A 13,250-nucleotide genomic window follows, 5' to 3' on the forward strand; every position below is an offset into this window, starting at 1 on the left:
GTGTGATTTTATAATAAGATAGAGGTGAAATATATATTACTTACTCCAAGTGCTAAAATAGCAAAGGTTATAATAAAAAGAAATATGAGTAGACCAAAAATGAAGAATTTATTTTTGTTTTGTTTGTTTGTTTGGAATTTTTGTTATTGAGTAGCTATAATTAGACTCAGCAGCTGATATTCACCTGCAGACAGCCTCTCTGCTATTCCACTAGGATGTGGATCCAAAGATGAAGTAGAAGAGACAGAGCAGACATGAAATATTCCAGAAGGATAAATCTTTCCCATTCCCTCCTCCAGCCAAAATGTCTATAAATTTAAAAGTATCAGGATTGATTGCCCTTGATCTTCAGCCACTCTCCAACATAAAGATACCACATTGAATTTCAAAGCCTCTCAAAGCATGTGGAGTCATAGTATTCCCCTTGCCACCATTTCAATGACTTGTATTTATGAGTGTCTATTATCAAAGGAAAGCATACCCCCAGACAAGCACAGAAAAAAGGCACCCAAGTGGCCAGGTAATTCCCTATGTTTCTTTTTCAGTGAACTATGCTAACCAAGAGCTTGAGCTAACTGCTGTACCTTCTGAAAATACAACTTCTGCACGTAGCTTCATTTTTTTTCTACTCTAGTCTAAGAAGACCCACCACAAGCAACATAACCCACTAAGAAGAAACAAACTTTCCCTAGTTTTGCTATTTAAATGTTTTCACAAAAATCCAAAAAATTGTACATAGATTCTAAGCTGTTCACTTTCCCTGAGATTTTTGGTTAGCATGAATGTTAGATGTTAACTGTTTAAGTATGATTGGCAAGGCTTACATCTGTTTTTGCTGCTTGAAGAAAGAATAAATGAGCAGGAACGAGATGAAGAGGATCATAAGAGGCCGGTCCTTCAATCCACCCAGTATGTCAGTGTCAGCAAACGGTCAGTAGCAGGGCCTGCTTGTCAATACTCGCTCCAAAGGTATCTCAAGTGTATTAATTGCAGCAAGGACCCATTATGAATTCTTCAATTTTTTTAAATCTCCTAATAATCTATTCCTAAACTATACCACTTCCTGGAGGTATTGAGTTACATTCATTTACAACTTAGCAGAAAAGTACTGTTTTAATTTTTCTTTATATTGTTCCTAAGTCTTTCCTATTTTTCAAATTCTATGCCCCCAGATTTCTTTCCAGCTTAAAGATACAGAACCTAAATCTAGTATTTTGGGATTGGACAGCTATGAGCTTATTTAGCTTTTCATATGTATTATTAAGTATATTTTCTTCTATGCCCTTGTGTCCTAGTCATTAGTGTCTGTCTATCTACAATTATCTCCTCCATTCATCTCTTATTTAACAGAGTAGTTTAATTTAACATAATGGTATTTTATCAGTGTTATTATAATACTCTTAAGCAAAAAATTATGAAATCTGCACAGTTCCTAATGTTGAAGCGTTAATTTTGTATATAAAGACAGAATAATGTGTTCTGCTGGGTTTCTACTAAATCTTTTGTGGAATTCTGATATTTTGCAAAAAAAAAAAAAAATGCTACTGAAAATGACACATTCTATAATTAATTACTTTTGGTGAAATACCAATTTAAAAAAACCAACTACATATCTACGTTAGCAATTTTCTGAGTTCGAGGTTATAAAATGTACTAATTTGGTCATCATGATTTCTATTATGAAAAGTAGCATGTAATGGATTTATGTTAATTATAATGTCTGTAATTTCAAGGAACCAAATGGAAAACAGGAATGTCTCTTTTTCTCTGTAATAGTATTGATTTCCTTTCCCTGAGGTAAATAAGAGACTTTCTTGGGAAAAAAAAAGTATTTTAAAGAAAAAGAGAAAAAGGTTTTCAACACTGCATGGAAGACATAAATTGATCTAAGAGAGACATAAGCTCAATAAATATTTTTCTATCATAAAAACGTTTCTTTCATAAGAAAAATTCTGTATTCTTAACTAGAAGAGCTATTGTCTCTGCTTTTTATGTCAAAAACTCAATCCATTATTTCTATCTCATAAGCTTTTTTTCATCTCATTTAGATGCAGACTGATTTAACAAGCCATCATTTAAGTGTGTGCGTTGTAATCTTTAAGACTCTTATTTTATACATTAAGAATATGAAAAGCATATGGGAAAGATTTAAAGTATATTTCCTCTTAAAAATCTCTTTGAATTGCAAACTCAGCAAGACCTTAATTAAAATCAATAGGTAAATTAAAAATATGTTTAATGCAAACTATTACTTTTAGTCTATCTCCCAAAACATCTATTTCACACCCCTCTTTTGTTCAATAATCATTCATTGAAAGCGTGTACTGTATAACAGGTACAATATTAGCCAGCAATTTGCATATCGAACAAACAAGATATTAATCCAAAAGCAATATGAAACCAAGGCAAAAGTGACCTGCATTCTCCATGAAACTGCATAGCAAAGGGCCTGAGACTGGTGCTCCTCTTCCTGAGCTGGCTGACTTAAATCACAAGAGTTTGCCTGTGGCTTTAAGAGTTATTCTTTTAGTTACAAGTTTCCTTTCTCACATCTCCACATAGTTTTTCATCTGCAATAAAGCACTTATTTTATTACATCCACATTTGCTTCAAAAAAAGCAGATGTTTTTAATACCATTATTGGATAAATGTTGTCTAAATGCAGCCAAAACAAATCCTGCCATTGATCTCTTCTGAACTTTTGGGCAAGGGTCACAGTGCTCTGGGGTTTATCTTCCTGGTATGAGCTCATCGTTCAGAGTGTGTACCTCCTTTAGGGGCGCAGAATACCATATGGTGTGCAGAGGAAGTGCTGAAGGAGCAACATGTAGTCAGTCAGTGTTTCTCAACCTTGTCTGATTTTAGGAGTCACTTGGGGAGACTTAAAAACACAGATTCCTAGGTCTCCCTAAACTACCAAATCATAATCTCCAGGGGACACATCCACAAGTCAGATTTTTTGCAAGCTCCCCATATGATTCTTTCGATCAGACATGTTTGTGAAACACTATAGTACAAAGGAGACTGATAAATATTTTCTAGGGAAAACACAGTTTATAAATAAACTTTTAAAGCTGGGTAGAGCTGATGGACCTCAGACCTGAAGGATCAGGTAAGGACTTAATGATCCCAGTAGAATTTTAGCAGCTTAAAACTAAGGTAAAGTCTATATGTCTTTCATATTTTCTATAAAATAGGTAAATAACAATCATTATATTTTCACAAGAACCAGTATATGAAACCGTCTTTTTTCCTGTGACCACTAAATAGTGAATGGGTATGTGGTTGTGAGAGGAAATCCCCTATGTATTCAAAGAAACAGAAATTAATTCAAGTATGTTGAAATAAAACCTAAAATTCATCTCCTTTGCTCCTGTGGGCTGGATGAAATAAAGTCATGTCTGGCAAATAGCACACTACTTTATTTTAGTAAAACTCAAAAATAATTTATAGCTTTTAGAAACTGACTTCGTAAGATGCGTATGGAGGAAACCCCTTGTCACAGAGCCAAGTCCTGCCAAGAAACTACATTTATTGCAATAAATGTAGTTACAGTGAATCCCCTCTTAATGAAGGTATTTGGTCCTGTCTGGATGGAAGAATAAAACCAAAGTCCCAGTCCACTCTCTGGATAGAGAAATCAATAGGTTTGCTAATCTGGGTGTAGTTTGCTTATAAAATATGTATTTCTTAAAATGGAAAATATTACTTTTAATAATTCTTTTCTTGAAAAAGGCTAATACTTGTCTAGACATAATACTATCAGTTTAGAATTACATTCTCTCATAGTTGGTCATACCCAAATGCATCAGATAAAATTATTCTTTTTTTTGTATATTTTGAAAAATTCTCATTATTTTCTAGATGCACTTTATATTTCCCACTGTATGGGATTTTATAAAGTTTAATAATTTTGTGTTTATTTCTATCATTGTCTATACTTTTATCCTCTTTAGCTTTCTATTATTTTCCTGAAACTATATTAAATCTACCAGGGTTTTCAATTCAATTCAAGAACTATTTATTGAAGTTGTGTTAAGTGTCACACACTGTACTAAGGCTGTAGGATACCGTGATGAGTAGAATAAATTCTTAAAATATTTTTCTTGATTATTCTTCAAAGTAAAATAAAGTATTCTGCATTCAGAAGTTTGTTTGGTTTTTTTAATTTTTTTTTTTATTTTGTACAAGTGAAAAATCCTGGCGTGAGAGGATCTTAGTATTAAAAAGTCCAACATATAAAACTCTCACCTCTTACTTAACATTTATCTAGCCTAGGCTTGAAGAACTTCCCTCAATAGAAACTCCCTTCTTTAGAAAATCCTAACTGTTACAAAATTATTCCTTATCATGACCAAGTTTGATATCCCTAAATATTCTGACTGTTGGTAATAGTTGCTCATTTCAGGTAGCAGGAAACAACCCCATCACCTGGCTTTGATAACCTTTTTATGTCATAACCTTTATAGCCTAAACATCTCTTTATACCACTTACCATGTTATGGAGACTTTAACCTGTTTGCAACTTATTGTAATTATTATATTTTACTTCCTTCTGTTACTTTCTTTTGTTTTTACTGAATATAATCTTTTTCCCTTACTTATTTTCTAATGTTTATTGGAATAATCACATTTTTATTAATCATTTTTCTCTTTTTATTAGTTTGAAATTTTTATTTTTTAATTTTTATTATTTTATTGGTTTATCTCTAATATTTTTGAGCTATATAAGAAACTTAGACTACATTACCTGAAAAATCCATGTTTGTTCTTATATTTCCATTAGTATTTTTCTTTTATCTTATTTTATTTTTGTATTTATTAATTTGAAAATGAATTTTCCATTTGACATTTCCAAATACACTTTACTTTTTAACAAGCAATACACTGTCTTTGGGGATAACAAATGTCAATACTAGGAAATTCAATTATAAAAAAATACAACATGTAGTCTGGGGTAGATATAGTCATTTTGGTAACATACATTAAGTGGCACTAATTACACAGTAACTCTAAGGTAACTAACATGAAACCACAGAACTGTAACTGTGCCACAGTTGTATGGCCTTGGGCCTTTCTTGTAGAACCCATTTTCAAAAAACCAGATACCCACGCCAGAGCTATGCCAATGAAACCTGTTAAAGAGTAAAGCACTGAAGTTGTGTCTCATGAGAGTACCTTGCTGTTGACAGATGATAGGCAGGGAAGGTTAGTTATAAAGTAGCTGCAGCCTAATTTGCAAAGTTACCAACTGTTTCTCTCTCTAGACAGAAGCAAGAAGTTAAGAAATTCTTTGAATTTGCCATGGTGTGTCAGGCAGAAGTGTAGAGGAGGGTTGTTAGAGTAGTGGCAAAAGGATCCTGGTAGGCCTGACAGGTTTAACATCATTAAGAATCAGGGTTGGTTTCTAAATACTGGTAACAAGATGACGTGCCTTAAATTTGTAATCTTAGGTAAACTGCATATAAATGAAAAAAGCCAGTGTTCATCCACTAAGATTAATCAACAGCACTTCAAAATTCACCTCTTAAGCGCTGTGCCTGCAGCAAGGTTTCACAAGACAAGTCACCCAGAGTTTTTCTTCCCACGTCTGGCTTGCAGAGCAGCTTTCGCAGCCACTTCAAAAACCTCTCTCACTCCATCTTTGGTCTTTGCTGAACACTCCATGTACCCCAAAGGCAGGTCCCCTTGACCATATCTCTGCCCTCTTCGCGTCTCACCCGCTTCTGCTTCATCTTGGCTAGCTCCTATCTTGTGTGCACATCATTCCTAAGATCGTTCTTGGTCCCCACCAGGATGATGGGCACATTGGGACAGAAATGCTTGACTTTTGGTGTCCATTTCTCTGGGATGTTTTCTAAACTATCAGGGTTGCCAATGAAGAAACACGTAAGTATAACACCAGTGTCTGACTGAAAGAGGGACCTCAGGTGATCATCATCTTTCTGCCTGGCTGTGTCCCACAAAGTCAGCTCTACTCGTTTCCCATCCACCTCGATACGGGCCACATAGTCCTGAAACCCTGCGGGTGCGTACCCCTCTGGGAACTGCTCCTTGCTGAAAACAATGAGCAAGCACGTCTTGCCACAGACTCCGTCACCGACAATTACCAGCTTCTTCTGGATGGGAGCCATTGCTGGAGGACACTGGCCTGGGTGGCTGACATTGTGCAAAGTACCTTGAACTTCTCAGAGGACAGGCTCAGGCGACGAATCGGAGTCCAGTCTCTTCGTGCCCAGGACGCGAATCGCAAGCTGGGAAAGCAGGGCTGGTAGCTGAACAGGAGACCACGGACTCACGAGAGAACCGATGGAGGACGCAGGAAGGGAGCGCGAGCCACCCAGGGCGGGCGGCCTCCACCTGATTTGAAAACTCTTACAAGTGGTGATTCTTTCTCTTTTTATCTTTGGTAGTCCTATTGAAAAACACGTTTATCTGTGTGTTTGTTCATCTGTGTCTTTGTTCAAGTGTGTTTCTTGTACTCTTTTCTTCTGGTTTCAGTTTTACTCGTGCTCGTTTCTTCATCCTCCCTTGCTAGTTCTTTCAGGTAGGGTCTGTGAGTGGTAAGATATCTTTTTGTTTTTTTAATGTTTGGAAATGAATTTGTTTTATTTTTATTTTAGAACGCTAGTTTATCTGAGTTTAAGATTTTAGTTGACCTTTAATGCTTCAACATATTAAAGGTATTTTCATTGTCTTCTGGCATTTATTATTGATGTTGAAAAGTGTAACGTTCTAATTCTCTTGCCTATCTAGCACATCTGACTTGTTTCCTCTGAGATATTTTTTTTTCTTTCTTTGGTGTTCTGCAACTTCACAAGTATTTGTGAATTTGTTTCTAGTTATCCTCTTCAGATTGTTTTTCACCTTTCATCTTTGATCTTGTTTTTAAATGTTCACCTCCAGAAAACTATCAGAAACTTTCTCATCAAATATCTTTCTGCCGTCCTTCTCTCTTACACTTATACCTTATTTTTTTAATCTATGATACATTTATCTTGAATCGCTTTTCATATTTTCTATAACTTTATATTTATGATGCTTTATTCTAAGTGATTTTCTAAGAACTCTTTCCCAATTTATTAATCAGCTTGATATTTATCTACTTCACTATTTTGCAATGGCTATAGTTTTATTCATTTTTGAAAGAATATTTATAATGTATCTTCAGTATTTATCATATCTCTGAAACATTTTAGTTACAAAGTTCCACAATACATCTCTGACAACTATTTCACAAGATTAGTAAATGTTGTAACATTCAAGAGAGGAACAGACATTGACCTAGATAACATTGAAGGTTTCATTACACTCTATATATGCTTGTGAAGTTTTTGAAATAATTATAAAAGCATATTTATTTGGGGTTAATGGCCAGATGTATTTTCCCTGCCAGTCATTAACCCTCAAGCCGTGTCTCACTCCTAGGTCATTACTGTAATTATAAGCAAACATTTAAAAGGCAGCATAGGTATACTAGTGTGTGTATATATGTGTGTGTATATATATGTGTGTGTGTATATATAGATATCTATTTGCACATAGGTGGTGTTATATTTGGTATGTATAGGGGACATCTGAAACTGTGTGTTCAATTCATTAATCACAAAAATTGGTTGATTAGATTATCTTTCGTTTCTAATTCACATTGTAATTAACTTGTAAGTTCAGTTGGAGTGATGTAATAGTATCAGAAGCCACTTTTAATTATAAACATTATATTGTAGTTAAGTAGATTGAAAGTTTACTATTAAATTGAAAACAGGTCTTATTAGGAACATTTAATTCTGGCAAAGAAAATGACAATGTGGCACTTATGCTAATAATGTGGAGGTACAGATGTTAAAGAGAAAAGGGCTTGTTCCTTGTAGAGTATTTCGTACCATGTGTCCCAGTAAGAATATCTTCTCTTGGACTTCCTTTAGATATTGTAACAGCTGCTGAGTCTCTGATTGGGTATGAAGCCCTAACTCTGACTCCCACTACGCTAGTTCAAACAGAATTAAGTCAGCAGAGCCACCACACAAACTCTCCTTTTAAATTGAGCTACAAGGGTAAGAGCTGAATGATTATTGTATCTAAGATCTATTTTTTCTTCCCACCAAATTAACCCCCCACAACCCACTTTCTACCATTCAGTCTGTACTTCTGTTACCTTCTGTTGGAAAATATTTAGCTTTTTTTTGGCATTGAGCCTAGTGTTTTTCTGTGGGTATACTTGTACATATATGTTTGTACTCAGAATTTATCTTATATTTTCTTTAATACTATTAACAATACATTTTAGTTGAATATTTTCTAATTCAAAATAATTACTCAATGTTTGTTGTTTACTCAAATGTTATTCATATTATAAACAGTATGGGTCTTGGTGGCCAATCTGACCATGAAACACATAGAACTTGCAGATACCCTGAAAATAAACCAGGCATTTAGATGGTGACCTTTTCAGCTTTTATTTGTACTTTATCTATTTTTCAGACTCCACAATCATAAAGTAGCCAAGAAAACCAGGAATTTTGAAGAAAGTCAAGAAAATTACTGAAGGCCAAGAAATTAAGCCTAGCGGACAATTCACCTAGCACAAGAAGCATGGTGGACTATAAAGACATTGATCACTGAAGTTATGTATACATGCAGAAAAGAGAGTCAGAAAGCATATATTAAATAAAAGAGAAAACCAAAATTGTTTTGAAATTATCTCTCTTGCAGAAGATTTGGGGAGCTTTGCCACTTAAATTTTCTGATTCTGTTTTGATGCATTTATTTTTTAAATTAATGGCCCATGGGGACCTCCATTTTTGGCAAATTAAGTTACTACCTTCCAATTTTAAATAACCCCAAATCCAAGAATCAATGAAGTCAAGCTGTAAATTGTGTTCATGTCCATAGAGAAGCAGAATAAGTTTACAATAGTGGAGAACACCAGATTTAAAATCAGATGGCCTCAACTGGAATTCTGGCTTTGCCCCTTACTCTCTATGGGATCATGGGAAAAGCAATCAAATTTTCATTTTTTTCTTATATAACATGGGAATAATATAATTTGTAGGATTATATTTTATAAGTTAATAAGTTATTATTTCTTATAAACTATAAAATAAATTTACAGTTACAAATTTTGCATAATGGAAGGACAATATATGGAATAAAATTTTTAGTCTTCTACAAAGATAATAAACACAAAGATCACATTATACAAGCTAACCTTCAGAAGCTTTGGAATCCCTTTCTTTGGAGGTCACCAAACATATTATAAATCACCATCTGTTTGAGATGGTTCAATGCAGAAAATCTAGAAGCAACAGCAAAAACAAGCTAAGTTTAGAGACTCCTTTCCAGCTTTATATCTTTTATATGTTGAGAAGCATAAAGGTATTTATATTTTTTCTCTTTGAAGATAGTTATCATTAAAGGCTATGAATTAGCAGGATTTTCTTGGTGGAAATAATTTATAAAGTTATATATTTTTATTTTAAGTTGTTTTCAATATCTAAATTTCACATAGACACGAACACTGGTAGTATTCCCAAAATACTAAACTCTTTAGATTACTAGATAAAATGCATAATGAATTAAATATATCTTTGCTTCCAAAAACTTAGGATGGACAGAGTTAGTCCCTTTGTGATTAAAAGCCAGAGTTGTGAATTAGCCAAAGGGTTTCCCTGGCCGTCATTCTGGATATAGATCTTCAGTGAAATTTTGGTAATACAACAATAGAAACAAATCTGACCAAGTATCCAACAGAGCAACATTAGAACCCACAACTGCCCAGGTTGCAAACTGTAACTCTACATAGCTCTGTTTTCCAGAATACTAAACTTACGTATTTGGTGTCGTGGTAGAGAAACAGACACCCCTACCTTATCCATCATTATTATTTATCAGAATGGATATAAATATGTCCAAATGTCTTAGCTTGAGACAATGTCCCAGTAATCCCAGTTATCTCATAGGCATTATTTTATTATTTCTTTTCCCTTAAAGGTTTCCACATTTCAACTGTCCTGATGCCACTGCACCATTTGTGCTATCATACTGCTGCTTTTATTGACACCTTTATTTGTGTGTCAATTCCCAAACTGGTGTGGCACCATGAGCCCTGGTTAGACATACACCTTACCTCTCCTTAACAGGATGGCAAAGGTGCTCTATCCAACTGTCTCAGGACCCCATGCTATGGCTGTGTCTTTCCTGGGCTCTGGGTATCTTTCTGTTTGGGACAGCTAATGAAACTCTCTAGTAAAGCTACTGTCTCATACTTTTGCATAACTTTGTGTCCTAGCAAGGTAAACATTTTTGGGAAAACAACTCACAAATTTTAAATTCCTTTTTCATACTTCATCCGAGGGATAATGGTGGGATTCAGTTGATTTTAGTCTCCAACATGGATTGAGGTACACCGTCAAGACTTAACTCTCTCATCCCAAACCCTTCCTGTGTCTCCTTTCTAACCAGTGTAATTCTCTTTACATATGTATCTATTTGCCCTAAACACATACAGTTTGGAATTCTACATTTGTACTATTCCTTCTTGTCTGCCACCAACATATAATATCTAATCTACCAGGCTCCCAGTTTCTTCTCAGGAAAATTTCTGCACAACCCCTCAGGAAGGAATGTACTTAATGAATTATGAGTTATTATTTTCTGTACTAGTTTATAAATCACTTTAAAATAATATGAATAAACATTATATAATTTCATTAATCGATTTATTAAGTCAATAGATATTAATTTAATACTTATAAAGTACCTATTACTAACACAGAAATATAAAACTAAAAATGGATTTTTTTCATAATATTATTTTATAAAATAAATGAGCCTATTGTCCTGAATAAAATTTCCAGTTGGTGGGATGATAGTTCACAGTGGACGCTCTCTCCCATCCCTACCCCACAGCACTTCTATCTAGCAGGAGACATGCTATGACTGATATTTCCAGGTCTCAACTGACACTGCCAGTGGTTAGAAGCTCCTTATCTGGCGTTTACAGTCACAATGTGATAAAGTCTTGGAGTTTCACCAAATCTTTTACAAAACTTTTGAACAAAAGATTAATTGACTAAATCCCTTCCAATGTGTTTCTCCTGCCCCAGGATGGTACCAAGTAGTGAAATGGGGTAAGAGGCAGAAAAAAGTTAAGTGTCTGAGTAATCCACTGTTGGACAATCAGTCTCCATATTGTATCAGATGGGGATGTGGTAATGCACTTTTTTTGATTTCCCAGTTCTGTAGCTCCACTTATTGAAAGAATAGCTTCTATTATTGGATTTGACAATCCTCCTTTTCTCTTTTCTTGCCAAAATATTCATGCAGTTTCAAAATGGGAAAGTCTTGAGTAACATTCACTTCAAAATAGAAGACTCATTTAGTTTTTGTTTTTGTTTTTTTTGATAGCTTTAACAAGTAACAATTATCTCCTGTGTCTATTCTACATTATTTCTTTAACATTTCTCGTTATGGTCTAAAATGTTTGGCCTTGTCTTGATAGTGATGGCTATACCAAATAGTCTCATTCATTTAGGATTATAGCACTATAAATAAAGTGTATGGCTTTCTTTTTCTGACTATAATAAATATTTATTAATCTAGTTAGTACATAACAGTTGAGAATTTTGGAAATCAGATGCTGCAAAATATTTTTTTTAGCTGTATGCCCTTTCTATCCTCATGGTCTCTGGTATAGGAAGTCATGCCTGTTTCAATATGTTTGCTTCTGATATCATGTTTCAATGTCATTTCCAATGAACAAAGGAATCGCTGTACTAGGAAAACTGGTTACATTATTTAAGGAATTATACAATTGACTTTTCCACAAAAGTATAAAATTAAGTTTCTGTTAACAATTTATGAACAAGTATACACACACACACACACACACACACACATACATACACACAGACATGCACACAAAAGCCACCAAAGTTTTTACTTGAACACAGAAATTAATCTAGATCTTTGAGAGCAAGGAGCTCATGGTGAACTTCATTACAAAAGTCACATTATTCTGACATAAAATAGAACCTGACATTTGGCCTAATTATACTTTTCAAGTCTTTAATATTCTGCTTATCATTATGGATATTTAAATAAAGAAAACTCTTCTGATACCTTTTGCCCTTTTTCTGTTTCATAGTCTTCTTTGAATTAAAAAGGAAATTAAGGTTTTCTCAACTAGAAATTTTAATAGATAAATGAATAATATATTTAAAAATAATGCTAAAACTTACCCCTAATAATTTAAAACAAGGGTATATTTTTATATTAAGTAAAGCATCTACTGCTTTCTCAAATATCTTCTGAAAAGAATAGAGTCAGAAATCCTTTATTATGATTCTAGGCAACTTTGAACTTTGACTTATTCAATCTGAGTCATCTCTAAAACTTTTAGGGTTTTTGTTATCATTTTGCTATATATCCTTTCATATTACTTTAATGGATTGGCACTAATCAAAGAGTAGACTGCCTTCCAGTGATTCATCTCATTGGACTTAGTTAAGTCCAGAGGGACATGCTACATTTCAGACTGTCAGGTTGATTTATATGAAAGAACATAGTCATTTACTTAGGTGTTACATTAACTAGACAGCCAAACCAGATCAATGATTTTGGCATTGTAGAATTCTACAATACTCCTAAATTTGAAAAAAAAAAAAAATAGAATTATTGAAATGAAATTTATTTTTCTTTCTCTTTTTCAGATTTCATTTCTTTAATTTTAAATTCAGGGATACGTGGTAAGGTTTGTTACATAGTTTCAGGGGGATTTGTTGTACAGATTATTTCATCACCCAGGTATCAAACCTAGTACCCATTAGTTATTTTTATATTTCCTATCATATGCTTTTATTATATACCAGGGCAATATTCTATAATATTTGCAATCTTCATACATTTTTATGCAAACACCAATAATTCATATATAGAAAGATTAATTAATGAGACTGCTTAGGTAATTGAATAACAGCATATTTTCTTTAAACAAGATGAAATTATTAAGGTGAATAGAAAGTTGTTAAATATTTATGGGATCAACTAAAGTAAGAAAAAGGAGTAGTTTTACTTCAGGAGTATAAACTAAATATAACTACTTATATTTGTCTACATTCTCTATAATTGAGCATGTATTCATTTTAATATGTAAAAACAATAGATTAGGTTTGGTATATGCTTTGTTTCATTCTACTTTAAGGTAAAAATGTAATTCTTGCAATGGGTAACTCGCCAATTTTTATAGTTTA

The 13,250-nt window shown here is 33.7% G+C and overlaps 1 pseudogene across 1 annotated transcript; it reads right to left on the reverse strand.

Annotated features, from left to right (window-relative positions):
* Positions 1 to 4,969: 4,969 nt before the first annotated feature.
* On the reverse strand, positions 4,970 to 6,612 carry LOC110743128 (annotated as a pseudogene). Its single transcript, XR_002521654.2, has one exon. The product of XR_002521654.2 is annotated as a transforming protein RhoA pseudogene (transcript).
* Between the last annotated feature and the right edge of the window lie 6,638 nt (positions 6,613 to 13,250).

Source organism: Papio anubis, chromosome 6 (genome assembly GCF_008728515.1).
Source record: "Papio anubis isolate 15944 chromosome 6, Panubis1.0, whole genome shotgun sequence".
NCBI lineage: Eukaryota > Metazoa > Chordata > Mammalia > Primates > Cercopithecidae > Papio > Papio anubis.